The sequence below is a fragment of the Nicotiana tabacum genome, chromosome 19, assembly GCF_000715075.1.
Source record: "Nicotiana tabacum cultivar K326 chromosome 19, ASM71507v2, whole genome shotgun sequence".
In the NCBI taxonomy this organism is placed as follows: domain Eukaryota; kingdom Viridiplantae; phylum Streptophyta; class Magnoliopsida; order Solanales; family Solanaceae; genus Nicotiana; species Nicotiana tabacum.
Window position 1 is genome coordinate 124,272,250 of NC_134098.1, and position 18,263 is coordinate 124,290,512.

The following is an 18,263-nucleotide window of genomic DNA, read 5'->3' on the forward strand; positions in this document are numbered from 1 at the left end:
AGAGAGAACATAGTAATATTAATACCAACTGGAGATTGTAGTTACAAGGTAAACACCTAGACTAAGAAAATTGACACAAAAGGAGATGAGAAGCCAGAAAGAAGGGGGATGGGAAGAATCAGACCCTCAGATGCCTACTACGATACTCATTCTACTCCTTATTTATAGATACCGCTACTCCACTTTCATTTTGCTCCATGCTTCAAGTATTTTTTCTCACCCGAGCTGCCAGATAAAATCTGTTAGCATTGTTGAAGGTCGTTTCACTCACTTGCTGCGCCTCACGCTTTTTGTAACAACTTTTGCTGAGGTGGTCCTATTGCTGATAGGATTAGCTGATTGTGCACTTTTATTTGACGTGGCCATAACATTACCTCCCTCCCCAAACAGAACCTTATCCGCAAGGTTCACATCATCAGCGGTAGACTTAATGTCAAGTAAGCGAAGGGGAGTGACTTGTTGTGCCGGACTGCCCACACATTTCTTAAGCATAGAAATGTGAAAAACAGGATGAATCTTAGCCTCCTCTGGTAATTCCAGCTTGTACGCAACAAGGATGACACGTTTTAACACTTTGAAAGGGCCAAAGTGCTTTCGATCCAACTTAAGCTGCTTGTGAAAATGAACAGAATGTTATTTGTATGGTTTAAGCTTGACATAAGCCCAATCCCAAACATCTAGTCGTAGCTCATGGCATTTACAATCAGCAAACTTCTTCATCCTCCGCTGAGCACGAAGCAGATTCTCCTTAAGAACCACCAAAACTTCATCCCTGCGAAGAAAGTATTGTTTCGCCAGCTCATGGGAACTGCCACTGAGCACATAGCGAGCAATAGTTTGAGGAACCCGACCATATAAAGCTTGAAAAGGACTCATGCCAGCCGAAGTTTGAAGGGAAGTATTGTACCAATATTCGGCCCAAAGAAGCATGTCAACCCAATCTTTAGGTGAGTCAGCCACATAGCAATGCAGGTACTGTTCGACACACTTGTTAAGGGCTTCGGACTGACCATCTGTTTGTAGATGGTATGCCGTGCTCATGGCCAATGTGGTACCCTGAAGCAGATTTACCTCCTAACAAAAAGAGTGCAAAAAGCGAGGATCGCGGTCCATGACTATAGACTTAGGAGGCCCATGAAGCTTGATGATGTGAGCCACAAAAACTTTGGCCACTGTGATAGTAGTGAAAGTAGTCGGCAATGGAATGAAATGTCCATACTTGGATAACCTATCGACAACTATCATGATGGTTGTATTACCACGCGAGGAATGTAGGAAAGTAATAAAATCCATGGTAATTTCCTTAAAACCCTGATCCGGAATAGGCAATGGTTGTAGAAGTCCCGCTGGATGGTGGTGCAAATCCTTCATCTGCTGACAAATAGAGCAGGAAGCTACGAACACCTTAACATCATGGCGCATATTTTTCCAATAAAAATTGGAAGACAACTTATGGAAGGTGCGGGTAACACCGGCATGGCCTCCAAGTGGGGATGAACGAAACTCATGTAATAGATGTAGGCAAAAAGATGAATCAGAAGACAAAACCAATCATCCTTTAAAGAAGAGAAGGCCCTCTATGAAGATATAATCATGATTATCTGCTGGTTGAGAACAAATGCTCTGTTGGATGGCAAGCAACACAAGATGCACTAAATTAGCCTCGCGCAACTGATCAAATTATTGAAAAGATTGGCTAGAAATAGCCATGAGCGAGGCAGAGGGCAGGCAACATAGAGCATCATCAGCCAAATTGTTCATTCCAGGTCGATACACAATGTCGAAGTTGTAACCCACTAACTTGCCCAACCATTTCTGCTGCTCCGGGGTTTGTACAACTTGGTTGGTTAAATTCTTAAGAGCTTGGTGGTCAGTAACAATGGTAAAACACCAGCCAAGTAGATATTGCCGCCATTTGCTAACCGCTTGGGTTATGGCAAACATCTCACGGACATAAGCGGAGGCCTTCTACATGCGGGTACATAGTTTTTGACTAAAGAAAGCCACGCGATGGATGAGTTGTGAAAGGACAACACCTACACCGACTCCGGAGGCGTCAATCTCAACTTGGAAGGGTTGAATAAAGTCAGGAAGCGATAACATTGGCGTGGAGCTAAGGCATAACTTTAGTTCCTCAAAAGCCTTTTGAGCTTGAGGAGTCCATGAATATGCATCAGTACGCAACAAATCGGTTAAGGGGCCGGCAATCATGGCATAATTGCGAATAAACCGGCGATAATATCCGGTAAGGCCCAAGAAACTACGAAATTCCTTTACATTGCGGGGTGCTTGCCACTATTGTATGGTAGAAATCTTTGTTGGATCAACTGACAACCCCTATGGAGACAATACATGTCCCAGATAATCCACTCGCTCCTGCCCAAATGTGCATTTAGCGAGTTTGACAACCAATTGATGTTCTCGAAGAGTAGATAAAACAGATGCCAGATACTCCAGGTGTTGGTCCCACGTAGGGTTGTAAACCAAGATGTCGTCAAAGAACACCAAGACGAAGCGACGCAGAAATGGACTGAATATTGAATTCATCGTTGCCTAAAAGGTTGAAGGGCCATTTGAAAATCCAAATGGCATCACAAGAAACTCGCAGTGCCCCTCATGTGTGCGAAAATCCGTCTTTGCAATATCTTCAGGCCTTACCCAAATCTGGTGATATCCAGATAATAAATCAAGTTAAGAAAAATATCGAGCACCATGGAGCTCATCAAAGAGTTCGTTAATAGTCGGGATAGAAAATTGACCCCTGATGGTGATGGCATTGAGAGCACGATAATCCACACAGAAATGCCAAGAACCATCCTTCTTTTGGGCGAGGAGAATGGACTGTGAGTTTGTGACTTGGGAGAATGAGCCCTTCTTCCAATATTTCATTAACTAAATTCTCCATAATCTATTTTTGAAAATAGGGATACCTTTACGGCTTCACATTGACCGGAGTTGTAGAAGGAGCTAAGTGAATCGCGTAGTCCTGTGGCCGGGCCCGTGGTAGGCCCTGGGATTTGTTAAACACATCTTTGAAGGAATCCAGCAACATGGACAGTGTCGGAGGGGGTTCCATAGGGCAAGCCGGAGTAGAACCAATTAGCTCCAGATGATAGAAAGAAGAGACAACATTAGTGGTACATAAACGTCGCAAACTCTGCAATTGCACTAGTTGGAGATCTAATGGTGGATTCCCCTTCCAACGAATTTATTGTCCGCCCAACCCAAACTCAAACAAACGTTGCCAAGAAACACCGAGGAACAAATCCGCGCCGTGCATCAGCAAGACAAAAAAATCCAAGGTCAATAGAGTCCCCTGAATCTCTAGGGGCACATAGCGAACAAGACTAGCACAACGAAGACGTTGCCCACTGCCCTTCATGACAGGGAACGACGAAATTAGCTCCACCTCAAGATGAAGAAAGGTAGTCACACGAGTCTGAATAAAGTTATGATCGCTACCACCATCCACAAGAACTTGCACTGACGAGCCATTAACTTGGCCGGTGAAACGTATTGTTGAAGCTGCGTAACCACCGGCTAAAGCATGATAAGAAATGGTTGAATGCTTTAAAACCTCCAAATTTTGAAGCTCATCTGCCAGCAATTCATCAGACAATGAATCGGGTTATGGACACTCATTGTCGTGGTTCTCAAGCAACAAGAACTGTGGGGAAGCTTTGCATTTATGGCCCACCGAGTACTTTTTATCGCAATGATAGCACAAACCTTTCTCACGACATTTTTGGTTCTCCGCCGTCGTCAGCCGTTTGAATGGAAGACGATTAGGAGTATGAGAAACAGACGGGTTCAAATTGGGCGTGGGAAGCAAGGGAGGGGATCTAACCAGGGCCAGTTTGGGTGGCCCGCCCCGCTCCAATACAATACGCATCTCATGAGTATGGGCCAACTCAAGGGCCTCCTTCATCGTTTTGGGTTTATGGGGCAAAACAGCAGTGTGGATCCGCACGTAGGCCCGAAGTAAACATGGGAACCAACCAAGAATCAGGCACATCAGTAGTCTCATTAGCAATAGCCTAAAAAGGGCTTTAAATTATGCGACGGTGGAGGTTTGCCGACGCTTTGATAGACGACCTTCCGGTGGAAGTAAGTTGTGCACTCGAAAGCGACTTGTCACTTTCAAGGAAAAACAAGGCCAATCACTCAACTGTTTGTTTCGGAACAACTATCGATACCACTCTCTAGCCTCACCGTCTAAATAGAATGATGCGAGGGAGAGCTTGTGATCTTCAAAAATATTATAGAAATCAAAATACCTTTCAGCCGCAAAGACCCAGCTCACATGATTATCACCATGGAAACGAGTCATCTCAACGGGCACTAGATTATGCCGCATCAGGGGAATGAGCAGAGCACCAGTTAGAGCCGCTGTAGTTGCCGCCTGGTAATGCGATGAATTTTCCACCTGAGCCATTAAATTCACGAGCAACTTCTACTGCCCAGCAAAGGCCGTCGTGAGATCTACGACAGAGGCCGCTAGATCAGCAATTTCCTTAGACTGGACCATCGAGGATGATGAGGTAGTATCAGTAGGAACTGAGAACCCAATCATGGAGCTCAAATCAATGAAAGCACCAATGCAACGTTCTCAATTAACACGGGGAGAACAGAGTAATATTAATACCAACAGGAGATTGTAGTTACAAGGTAAACACCTAGACTAAAAAAAATTACACAGAAATAGATGAGAAGCTAGAAAGAAGGGGGATGGGAAGAATCAGACCCTCAACATAACAAATGCCTACTACGATACTCATTCTACTCCTTATTTATAAATACTGCTACTCCACTTTAATTTTCCTCCATACTTCAAGCATTTTCTCTCATTCGGGCTGCCAGATAAAATCTGTTAGCATTGTTGAAAGCCGTTTCACTCGCTTGCTGTGCCTCACACTTTCTGTAATAACTTTTGCTGAGGTGGTCTTATTGCTGGCAGGATCAGCTGATTGTGCACTTTTATCAGCTGATTGTGCACTTTTATTTGACGTGGCCATAACATAGAGACTTACTTTTGGGGTATTTATAGGGAAAAAAGGACCAGTTATATTATGTGTGAGAGAAGGGATGGGTAGTCAGGTTGGTTTGTAACGGGTGCGTCGTTTGGGTTTAAAATGTATTGACAGAGGCGGAAGCAATTAATGACGTAGCACACTAGCAGTTCAAAATGCATATAAATGTAAGAGGAACTACTAACCTGAGTCATGGGAACCAGGTTCCCTAGCAAATTTTGAAAATATGAGCATCAACTTCCAAGTAGTTGCAATGTCATTAGTCACTTATTTGTCTTGAATTTACCATGCGTGTCTATCTGTAACGATATAGAATCAAGTTAGAAGTTTTCATAAAACACTTTATAGCAATTTTACCTTACCATCCTTTTATAGCCAATAATTGAGAGACCGGTTTCTCAGTTCAGCTTAATAAATCCTAACTCCGGACGATTTATTTCAAAATCCTCTCTGATCAGTGCTTTGGTAAAGATATCTGCTACGTGGTCCTATGTTTTGCAAACCCTCATACAGATGAGTCCTTTTTCTACATTGTCCCTTAAAAAATGATGTCGGATATCAATGTGTTTTGTCCTCTTATACTGAACCGGGTTCTTTGCCATGTTGAGAGCACTTGTGTTATTACAAAATAATGGTACACATTCTGAAAACATACCAAAATCTTCTAGTTGTTGCTTGATCCACAATAGTTGGGCACAACAGGAGGTTGTTGCCATATATTCAGCTTCTGCAGTAGAGAGAGCCACAAAGTTTTGTTTCTTTGTACCCTATGAAATCAAGCATGACCCCATAAAATGTGCCATTCTAGATGTACTATTTCTATCCACCAGATATCCGGTATAATCATCATTGACATACCCAATTAAATCAAAATTATCTCCTGAGAGATAATAGAGAACCACGTCCTGCATTCCCTTGAGATACCTCAAAGTTCTCTTAGCAGCCTTCAAATGAGATTCTTTTGTACTTGATTGAAATCTAGCACATAACCTGACGCTAAACATAATATCAGGTATGATGGCCGTCAGGTACAAAAGTGATCCAATTATACCCCTATACATAGTTTCATTTACAAGGGAACCAGGTTCGTCTATGTCTAGACGAGTGGCAGTAGCAATGGGAGTATCAATGGTCTTTGAGCTTTCCATCTCAAATTTTTCAGAACTATTTGATGTACTTCTTCTGACTTATCATAGTTCTTTTCGAGGTTTGCATTACTTGTAGCCCAAGGAAGATGTTTAGTTCCCCCATCATGTTCATCTCAAATTTACTTCCCATGAGCTTTGCAAACTCCTTACAAAGGGAATCATTTGTTGCACCAAAAATGATGTCATCAACATAGACTTGCACAATTACCAGGTTCCTCCCTCGTTTTTTAAGAAATAGGGTGTTGTCAATTTTTCCTCTAGTGAAGCCATTCTCCAGAAGGAACCTGGACAATCTCTCATACCATGCACAAAGGGGCCTGCTTCAATCCATATAAAGCTTTGTCAAGCTTGAAGATATGTTCAGGATGTTCATGACATTCAAAGCTAGGTGGTTGCTTTATAAAAACTTCTTCCTTCAAATATCCATTCAGAAATGCAATCTTAATATTCATTTGGAACAATTTGAATTCCATATAAGATGCAAAAGCAATAAGAATTTTGATGGCTTCCATACTGGCAACAGAAGCAAAAGTTTCATCGTAATCAATTCCTTCTTCTTGATTACAGCCTTGGACCACTAGCCTAGCTTTTTTCCTTGTTGTATTGTCAAACTCATCAAGTTTGTTTCTGAACGCCCACCTGGTTCCCATCACTGTTCTATTTGAGGTCCGAGGAACCAGGTCCCACACTTTGTTCCTTTTAAATTGATGGAGCTCTTCTTGCATAGAAGCAATCCAGTCAGCATCTTTCAACACTTCCTTGATATTCTTTTGCTCAATTTGAGACAGGAATGCTGAGAAAGCAAACATGTTTCTTGCCTTGGATCTAGTCTGAATACCAGAGTATAAGAGAGTGATCACATTTTGAAGAGGATGTGAGCTCGTGGGCTTCAAGTTAGATACCTGGGTTTCAGGACGTGAGGGACCGGGTTCCTCCATGTGTGACCCATCATTGGCATCAATGAAAGTATGAATGCCACTTCTTTGCTCTGCATCAAGAGTGCCTAATACAACTTCAACAACTCTATTGCTAGCTTCAGTTGTTGTGATTGAGGGACCAGGTTCCTCCAAGCCAACTGAAAGTTCTGTTGCATCTTTTTCACTAGTCTCCTTGACTTGACTCATTAGATCTGCCTTCCCGTTTTCCATATCTATAACCTCTCCAGGGACCTTTGAGAAGTCTCCATCCTGATCATCCTTATCATGTGAATCTTTCCCACTTGAGTGGTGAGACTCATCAAAGATCACATGTACACTTTCCTCTATACATTGAGTTCTTTTGTTGTAGACTTTGTATGATTTGCTTTGAGAAGAGTAGTCAAGAAAGATTCTTTCATCACTTTTTACATCAAATTTTCTCAATGCTTCTTTACCATTATTGAAAACGAAACATTTGCATCCAAATGCTCTAAGGTAAGTCTGGTGTGGTTTTCTCCCATTAAGCAATTCATAAGGGGTCTTGTCAAGCAGGGACCTAATCATGCACCTGTTAATCAAGTAACAAGCAATGTTCACTATTTCTTCCCAAAAGCTCTTTGGCGTACCATTGTCAATCAACATCATCCTAGCCATATCTTCAAAAGTCCTATTTTTTCTTTCCACAATACCATTTTGTTGAGGTATTTTGGGGGGCAGAAAAATTGTGACTTATGCTATTTTCAGCACAAAATTCATCAAACTTGGCATTGTCAAACTCGGTACCATGATCAGATCTGATACTCACAACATTATAGCCCATCTTCACTTGAATATGCTTCACAAATGCAACAAACACTGAAAAGGTTTCATCCTTGGTCCTAAGAAATAAGGTCCATGTGAATCTGGAGTAGTCATCAACAATAACGAAGATGTACTTCTTTCCTCCTCTATTAGGCATCTTCATAGGTCTACACAGATCCATATGAAGAAGATCCAGTGGCCTTAAGGTGTTGACTTCCTTCTTTAGTTTGAATGAGGACCTGACTTGCTTTCCTTTCACACATGCATCGCACACTTTGTGGTCTTTAAACTTTGATTTTGCCAGTCCACGAACCAGGTCCTTTTTGATTATCTTGTTCAACAGAGAAAATCTTGCATGCCCTAATCTTATGTGCCATAGCTCAGCATCATCATCAATGGCACTCAGGGATGTAAGAGCACCACTATTCAGAGAATCAAAGTCTGCAACATAAATATTTTTGAACTTTTTTGCAATCAGAATGACCTCACTAGTTATAAGATTGGTGACGGTACAGAACTTTGACAGGAACTCCACTTTATTTTCTTTGTCGCAGTTTGAGAGACACTCAACAGGCTATATTTCAAGCCATTTACATAATACACATTTTCAATTGAGTGGGAGGGTGTTTTGCCAATTTTTCCAACCCCCAGAATGTATCCCTTCTTGTCATTTCCAAAGGACACACTCCCACTTTGCAGGGCCTTAAGTGAGAGGAAATCATCCATTTTTCCAGTCATGTATTTAGAGCAGCCACTATTCATGTTCTATTTTTGACTGCTTCCCCTCACTACTGCATGCACAAGAAAATCAAAGATTAAACTTAGGAATCCAAACAAGTTTGGGTCCCTTCTAATGACGGAATGGGTGAATCAAACTTCTTTTTGTCCAAGCAGGCATCACATATTTCTTTTTCAGAGAACCAAGTTCCTTAGCAGTGGGTACTTTTTCCACAAAGACTTTGTTTTTCTATTAGGATAGAAATTTGGCTTTACAAGAGTCCAAGTACTGACCGGTTTGACCACAATAAGTACAAAGTCAGTTATCAGTAATAGTAACATACTTGCTATGTGGGTTATAGGGAGCTTTAGCCTTATGAAATCTGATTCCTTGCATGTTCTCCCTATTACTTTTATACATGAAAGTGATTGTATCAGAGGACCATGTCCACTTCAGAGACTCATTTAGATCATTTTTAACCCTGCTTAAATCTTCCTGAAGGTGTCTACTCTTTTCAAGTTCAGCAACAAGACTCAATTTGACATTTTTGAGTTATTTTTCAAGCTTAAGTTGTGCCTCACTTGCCACTTCCTTTCCCTTAGACGAGTTCATGCATTTTTCCATCGAATATTTTAACAGATTATTTTCTTTCTTTGTTTTTTCCATTGTTTCCTTCAAATCTACAACTACAACCACCCAATCATCTTTCTCTTGTTCTAACTCTCTTATTTCCTCGGTTAAACCATTTTTATCATTAATGAGGTTGTGGTAAGCATCGATTAAAATATTAGCTAAATATACCAGCTTCTTATGGGAATAAGATTTCAAATTTCTTTGAACATCAAGAAAGTTTACCTCATCGTCATCATTATCTTCATCCTCATCGAATTTTGCCATCAGTGCAAATATGGAGTCATACTCTGTAGATTCGCTTTCAACGGCCATCATAGAGATGTCTCCTTAATCATCATCACCCTCAGATTCACTAGAGGAATCTCCCCAGGTATACAGAGCTTGCTTCACAACATTATCAGCGACATCTCTTCTCTTGAACTTCCTATTAGGGACCGGGTTCCTCTTAACCGCCTTGTCCACATTGTGTTTGTAGTGGTCCTGCTTGTGGAGAGGACACTCTTTAATGAAATGTCTTGTCTTTCCGCACTTGTGACAACAATCATATCCTTTGGTGTTTCTGCTAGAGCTGTCTTTCTTGGGAATTCCTCCATTTCTACGAACCATTTTCTGGAATCTCCGAGTAAGATAGGTCATGTCTATTCATCACCACTTGAGTCACTATTGTCCGCCTTGAGAACCAGATTCTTCTCCTTTTTGGATTCTCTTCTTTCAAGATCTTTATCCATTTTCATCTCATAGGTTTTCAGATTTCCAATGAGTTCACCAATGGTCAACTTCTGCAGATCCTTGGCTTCCGTGATAGCATTAACTTTGCTCTCCCGAGATTCTGGTAATACACTGAGTTATTTTTCTGACCAGTTTTTTTATTGGGATAACTTCTCTAAGGGAGTGAAGCTCATTGATGATGGAGGTAAAGCAAGTATGCATATCTTGAATAGACTCATTCTCCTTCATCTTGAAGAGTTCATACTCAGTAGTAAGCATATCGATTTTGACTGCTTGACTTGAGTGTTTCCCTCATATGCAGTTTGGAGAGCTTCCCACGATCTCCTTGGCAGACTGACAGGCCGAGATGCAGTTGTACTCGTCTGGTCCAATGCCACAAATAAGGATCTTCTTTGCCCTGAAGTTTTTCTCGATGGCCTTCCGATCAGCATCATTGTACTCCTTTCTTGTCTTTGGAATTGTAATTGTTCCCTCGCCAATGGTCTTCATGAGGACAAAGGGTCCATCAAAGATAACATCCAAGAGCTCTAAATCTTCTACCATGATAAAATCATGCATTCTTGTTTTCCACCAACAATAGTATTGACCATTGAATTTTGGTGGTCTATAGGTTGATTGTCCTTCTTCAAAATTTGGTGGAGTAGCCATGTTGATCCTTTCTAGGTGTTAACCTTTTAGAAAGAACCCGCTCTAATACTAATTGATGTAAACTAAGGGTCCACCAAACTATATAGAGAACCTGATTCTTTATCAGTTTCCATAGTACACATTAGTAAATAAATAACACAACGATATTTATGTGAAAAACTCCCAACTCACGGGATTAAAAATCATGACCTACCCAAATAGGATTTCAACTTCACTAATTGAGCAGACTTTAGATTACAACATATTATAATCTAGGAATTAAACTCTTAATCCCTCACCTTCTTACAATAACTATATTGTAAGCCTCTTTGTAATAACTCTATTACAAAGCTACATACTTGACTAACTCTAGTCAAAATAACCACAGTGATAATGGTTTAAAAGATGTCCTATGAATGCTTCTGAAAAGTTGTATAGGAATTACAATTTAATAACATAAGACAAAGACACAACAATACTAAAGGACACACGACATAATCAATGCTGGGATCTGGTCCTTTGTTATGTTGCTGCTTTGTTCTTCAATGCCTCAGAGAGAATGAATGCAGCTGCACACTTGAGAGAGAAAATCAATTTTAGGTTTTGCAAGCATGTGTTGAAATCCTTTGCCTCGTGTTGATAATATATATGTGAGGTCATCAAAAATGATGCAAGGGAGTGTTTGGTACACTGCATGCTTCAACAGTGTTGTTGTACCGGTGCGAGTACAGTGCAACAACTTTAATTTATACTGTGATCGAATGTAAAGACCCGACCAGTCGTTTTGAGAATTTAAGTCCCATTCAGCGGCATAAGGTCTTGAGCAGCTTCATATTATGTGCATTAACTTGCTTGCGTGGTTGAATTCAATTACCGGACGATTTGGAGTGATTTGGGACACTTAGTCCCTAAAACGGAAGCTTAAGCCTTAAGATTTTGACCGTAGATAGAACTGTATGAAGACAACTCCGGAATGGAGTTCTGTCGGTTCCATTAGCTCTGTTGGATAATTTTGGATTTAGGAGCGTGTCCTGACTGTAAATTTGAGGTTTGTAGCTGATTTAGGCTTAAAATGGCGAAAGTCAAATATTTGAAGATTTTGATCAAAAAGTGGACTTTTTGATATCGGGGTCGGATTCCGATTTCAGAAGTTGGGGTAGGTCCGTAATGTTGAATATGACTTGCCAGTAAAATTTGACGTCATTCCGGGTTGATTTGATAGGTTTTGGCACGGGTTTTAGAAGTTGAAAGATTTGAAAGTTCATAAGTTTGATTCATGGTGTGATTCGTAATTTCATCGTTGTTTGATGTGATTTGAGATGTCGAGTGAGTCTGTGTTAGGTTATGGAACTTGATTGTATGCTTGGACGGAGTCCCGGGGGCCCAAGGTGTGTTTCGGACGAGTTTCAGACAGTTTTCATGGTTGTGAAGAGGTCTGAGTTCTGGTGTAATTTCACCTGCACACCTTGGTCGCAGGTGCGAAGATGGAGGCACAGGTGTGAGAAAAGTTGGACTTGGCAGCCTCCGCAAATGCGGAGACCTATTGCGCATCAGCGGCTCCGCAGAAGCGGATTATGGGGCGCAGAAGCAAGAGAAAGCGCAGGTGCGGTTTGGACGTGCGCACCTACGGTTGCGAAGAAGCGGCTAATTATGTCGCAGGTGCAGTCACGCCTGGGAAGAAGGTTTATAATCGAGGGTTTGGCCATTTTCACTATATTTTGAGTTTTAGACCTCGGTTTTGGGAGCTTCTTTTAGGGTTTTTCAAGCAAATCGATTGGGTAAGTGTTCTTCACCTAGAATTTAATATATTCCATGCTTTTATCTTTATTTTTATCATTTAATTTGTGTTTTGAGTTGAGGAAAATGGTGGTTTTTGAAAAAAAAAATTCAAAATGAAAAAAAAAATGATTTGAGGGACGAAATGGTATCGAAATTTGATGATTTTAGTATGGTTGAACTCGTATCGGAATGGGTATTCGGATTTTATGAAATTTGTCAGGTTCCGAGGTGCGGGCCCAAGGGTCGACTTTTGGGTCAATTTTTTAGATTTTGATAAAAGTTTGAGGTTTTATGATCCAGAAGAGTTTCTTATGAGTTTTATTGAGCTTTGAAGTTATTTTTGGTTAGATTTGAGCCGCCCGGAGGTCATTTCACCCGAGAAGTTCATTTTAGAGTATCGGTCTGTCTTCTTTGAGGTAAGTATCTTGCCTAACTTCGTGTGGGAAAATTACCCCTTAGGATTTGAGTCTTCTATGCTAATTATAGTCCGTGTACGCGAGGTGACGAGTACGTGCTCTGACTTATTTGTGAAAAGTTGGCCTTTTTGGATTCTTATGTACTTGTATTCACTGATTATGCAGTTGTTATGTTATAGATACGTCTTTTAATTACTAGTTTCACCTCTACCTGCTTTAATTAGAATTAATTGCTTCATGATCCGCCCTTGTTGCTTATTTGAGTCATTTGTGCCTTAACTGAAATTTTTATCTCTTCTATTGCCATGTTATCTTCCCCTAACTGCTTATCTCTTTTGTAATTGTTCATCCTTAATTGAGGCTATGATTATCTTTCTGCGGCTTATCTCTAATTGAATTTTTTGTATCTCCTTCTTAAATTCCCAACCTTAAAAGGAGTTAGATATCTTATATTTTAGTTGACTTGTCCTTATTTGGAATTATTTGACTCGTGTTAGTTTCCTCGTTGTTGAACCGTATATTGTGGGACCGTTGCTACATATTGTTTCCTTTCTTGTTGAGTTATTCTTATTATGCCTAGTATTCTCTGTCAGTGTGGTTATGAAGTGTAATGAGGGCACGAGATGCCTTGTGTTAGGGTTCAGGTATTGCGACCCGTGAGTTGTGAATAGTATGAGGTTCGGTAACTCGTGGAGTTTATTGACTAAAACCTGGTGCGAAAGCGGTCGTTTGTTGAGTTGTTACTTGTCCTTTCTTTATCTGTGATTAACAGATTTAGGTTGTGTTTCCGTTCGTTCTTCTATGTCATTATTATAGTGTTCCGCTGTTAGTTGTTGTTTTCCTTCCTTATTGAAATTTCCGTATTATTTGCCACTTCGCGTAGTCTTTATGTGGATATCATACTCTGTTGTTCCTATACTTATACTTGTTCAGATTATTTAGTCCAGTAGGTGTCTTGACTGTTCCTCGTCACTACTCCACCGAGGTTAGTCTTGATACTTACCGGGCACCGCCGTGGTGTACTCATACTAACTTTTGCATATTTTTGTGCAGATTCAGGTATTTCGAAGTCAGTTGATCATTAGCTAGATGTGCGGATTGTTGCTGTGAAGACTCAAGGTAAACCTGTTGTTGCGTTCGCAGGCTTCGGAGTCACCTTCCTATTTTGTATTCACACTGTTTTACCTATTTCTAAATAGTTGTATTTAGAAATTTGTAGCAAACTCTGTAGAGCTTATGACTTGTACTACCGGTTTTGGAAATTTATAAATTTTATAGAGATTTCTATTTCAAAAATTGTTAGATGTTATTTAATTATTGTTATTATTCAGTAAATATTAGGCTTACCTAGTCCCTAAGACTAGGTGCCATCACGATACCTAACGGAGGGGAAATTGGGTCGTGACAAGTTGGTATCAGAGCTCTAGGTTCATAGGTGCTACGAGTCATAAGCGAGTTTAGTAAAGTCTTGCGGATCGGTACGGAGACGTCTGTTCTTATCTTCGAGAGGCTACGAAACTATTAGGACAATCTCACTTCTTTCATTCCTATCGTGCGAGCTTATTGATCGCGGAGGTTGGACTTTTATCATTTTATTCTCTCACAGATAGTGAGGATACGAGCTGCAATTATCGACAACGCTGCTCCCAGAGCAGGTATCGCCAGAGGCAGAGGCAGAGACCGATGAGGCACACGTGCCGCAGCTAGAGCACCTACTAGAGCAGCAATTGAGGAGCCGTCAGTAGCTCCAGTTAGGGGACAGGTACCGGAGATGCCTGTTGTTACCCCCGGACTTCAGGAGACCTTAGCACAGTTCCTGAGCATGTTTGGTACATTGGCTCATGCGGGGTTAGTTTCGGTTACACCAGCTACTTTACTGACCGGGGTAAGAACCCAGACTCCCGCCGCCCACACTCCAGAGCAGCGAGTTCATATTGGTTAGGTTTTGTGGGTCATCCAGTTCCGTTTGCACTTCAGGCTTCACACAATATTTCAGGTGCTCATGGGTCTCAGAGTACCCGTACCACACAGATTTCAGCTACGTCAGTAGAGAGGTTGCTTTCAGTATGGTGATACCAGCCACATGGTGAGAGATTATCCTAGACTCCGGACAGGTACGTCACTACGGAGTATTCAGGCGAGTAGAGGGCGCCAAAGAGGGAAAGGCCCGGCCCGTTTATGTGTCTCATATAGTAGGCTGGAGGCCGCTGCGCCAGATGATATCATACAGGTATGCTTTTGATTTGTTACAGAGGGGCACCATTTGTATTTTGTTTTAGTCCTGCTTATCGGGACGAGTTCCCCTATTTGGTTGCTCCACCTATGAGTGAGTTCATGACTTAGTATTATGTTCATGTGTTTGCCCCTGTTGGGAGATTCTATGAGTGATAGTCATTTCTATCGTTGTTTTAATTCATTATTGAAAGTTACGAGGTTAGAAGTAAATTCCTATTGTCCATTACGGTAGGTTTGATGTGATTCCTGAGTAATTTTTGGTTACGATTTGTGATTTGATACTCTACCGGGGTGAGAGTTCAGTAAGTGTTGTGATTTTATTGGCAGAATTGAATTAGTGGAAGATTTCAATTGGTATGATGTGTATTCGGCTTGTAATTTAGATTTGAAGGTGAGACCCTCACGATTCCATGTGATTTGATATGTTTGAGCTGGGATGCGTACCGCGGTGGAAGTTATATCAGGATGAGATCATTGTGATTTGTTCATATACATTAATTTTCCTTGTAAATTGATTTGTAGGATGGTACTCATAAAGAGTTGTGCTTGTCGAGCTTGTGTGATATTTCTCTTATGTGTTTTTCTTTACATATTTAGTCCTTTTTCGTTATGTGCTTCTTGAGTTTTAGCTTGCGATGTGTGTGTCTGGTGGTGTTAGTTGTGACTTGTTGATTCAGGTGTATAGTTAAGAGGTCTTCATGTTTCTTGCATCGTTGTTAGTGGTGTGGATATTTGAAACATAGTTCTAACGGATATGAGGCTAAATGTCGGTGCTAGTTTGATTACGGGCAGCTATTGTGATCAGAAATGTTATTATGGGCCTATGTGTGGCGTGTCATGTTTAGTGGTCATACCTTGCGGGTGTAGGCATGAGTTGTCGCAGCTAGTTGAGACTGATACCAGGTATGGATTTAGAATCGGGTCTTTTGGAGATGAATGGAAGGTGAGAATTTTGACTCTAAGGCTTATTGGTGTTGGTAGAAAGGATAAATTACAGTTGAGATGGTGTCGTCAGGATTATGTGGATTGGGGTGACATGGGGTCACCCGCGGGTGTATACTGGATATGCGCATTCAGTGATTTGAAGACGTCGAGGCAATTCTTGGCACATTCGAGGACGAATATTTGTTTAAGAGGGGAAGGATGTAATGACCCGGCCGGTCGTTTTGAGAATTTAAGTTCTGTTTGGCGGTATAAGGTCCTGAGCAGCTTCGTATTATGTGTATTTACTTGTGTGCGTGGTTGAATTCAATTACCGAACGATTCGGAGTGATTTGGGACACTTAGTTCCTAAAACGTCAGCTTAAGTTTTAGGATTTTGACCGTAGTCGGAACTGTATGAAGACGACTCCAGAATGGAGTTCTGCCGGTTTCGTTAGCTCTGTTGGGTGATTTTGGAATTAGAAGCGTGTCCGGACTGTGAATTTGAGGTCTAGCTGATTTAGGCTTGAAATGACCAAAGTCGAATATTTGGAGATTTTGACCGGAAGTGGACTTTTTGATATCGGGGTCGGATTCAGATTCCAAAAGTTGGGGTAGGTCTGTAATGTTGAATATGACTTGCCTGCAAAATTTGACGTCATTCCGGGTTGATTTGATAGGTTTTGGCGCGGGTTTTAGAAGTTGAAAGATTTGAAAGTTCATAAGTTCGATTCATGGTGCGATTCATAATTTCGTTGTTGTTTGATATGATTTGAGACCTCGAGCGAGTCCATGTTAGGTTATGGAACTTGGTTGTATGCTTGGACGGGGTCTCGGGGGCCCGAGGTGTGTTTCGGACGAGTTTCAGATGGTTTTCGTGGTTGTGAAGAGGTATGAGTTCTGGAGTAATCGCACCTGCGGACCTTGGGCGCAGGTGTGATGGTCACAGGTGCGAGAAGAGATGGACTTGGCAGCCTCCGCAAATGCGGAGAATTGTGCGCATTGGCGGCTCCGCAGAAGCGGATTCTGGGGCGCAGAAGCGAGAGGAAGCGCATGTGCGGCTTGGACGTGCGCACCTGCGGTTGTGCAGAAGCGGCTAATTATGTCGCAGGTGCGGCCACGCCTAGGCAGAATATTTATAATCAAGGGTTTGGCCATTTTCACCATATTTTGAGTTTTAGACCTCGGCTTTGGGAGCTTCTTTGAGGGGTTTTCAAGCAAATCGATTGGGTAAGTATTCTTCACCTAGAATTTAATATATTCCATGATTTTATCTTTATTTTTATCATTTAATTTGTGTTTTGAGTTGAGAAAAATGGTGGGTTTTGAAGAAAAATTTCAAAATGAAAAAAATCATAATTTGAGGGACGAAATGGTAGCGGAATTTGATGATTTTAGTATGGTTGAACTCGTATCAGAATGCGTGTTCGGATTTTGTAAAATTTATCGGGTTCCGAGGTGCGGGCCCGGGGGTCGACTTTTGGGTCGATTTTTTAGATTTTGATAAATGATTGAGGTTTTATGATCCGGAATAGTTTATTATGAGTTTTATTGTGCTTTGAAGTTATTTTTGGTTAGATTTGAGCCGCACGGAGGTCATTTTACCCGAGAAGTTCATTTTAGAGTATCGTTCTGTCTTCTTTGAGGTAAGTATCTTGCCTAACTTCGTGTGGGGAACTATCCCTTAGGATTTGAGTCTTCTATGCTAATTGTAATCCGTGTACGCGAGGTGACAAGTACGTGCTTAGACTTATTTGTGGAAGGTTGGCATTTTTGGGTTCTTAGGTCCTTGTATTCACTGATTATGCAGTTGTTATGTTATGGATATGTCTCTTAATTATTAGTTGCACCTCTACTTTCTTTAATTAGAATTAATTGCTTTATGATCCGCCCTTGTTGCTTATTTGAGATATTTGTGCCTTAACTGAAATTGTTATCTCTTCTATTGCCATGTTGTCTTCCCCTAACTGCTTATCTCTTTTGTAATTGTTCATCCTTAATTGAGGCTATGATTATCTTTCTGCGGCTTATCCCTAATTGAATTTGTTGTATCTCCTTCTTAATTGCCCAACCTTAAAAGAAGTTAGATATCTTATATTTTAGTTGACTTGTCTTTATTTGGAATTATTTGACTCGTATTAGTTTCCTCGTTGTTGAACCGTACATTGTGGGATCGTTGTTACATATTATTTCCTTCCTTGTTGAGTTGTTCTTATTACGCCTAGTATTCTCTGTCGTGATTATTCCTTGTGAACTAGTTCTACTGTTTCCTTGTGATTTAAAGTTCTTGAGTTGATTTACTTGTCGCA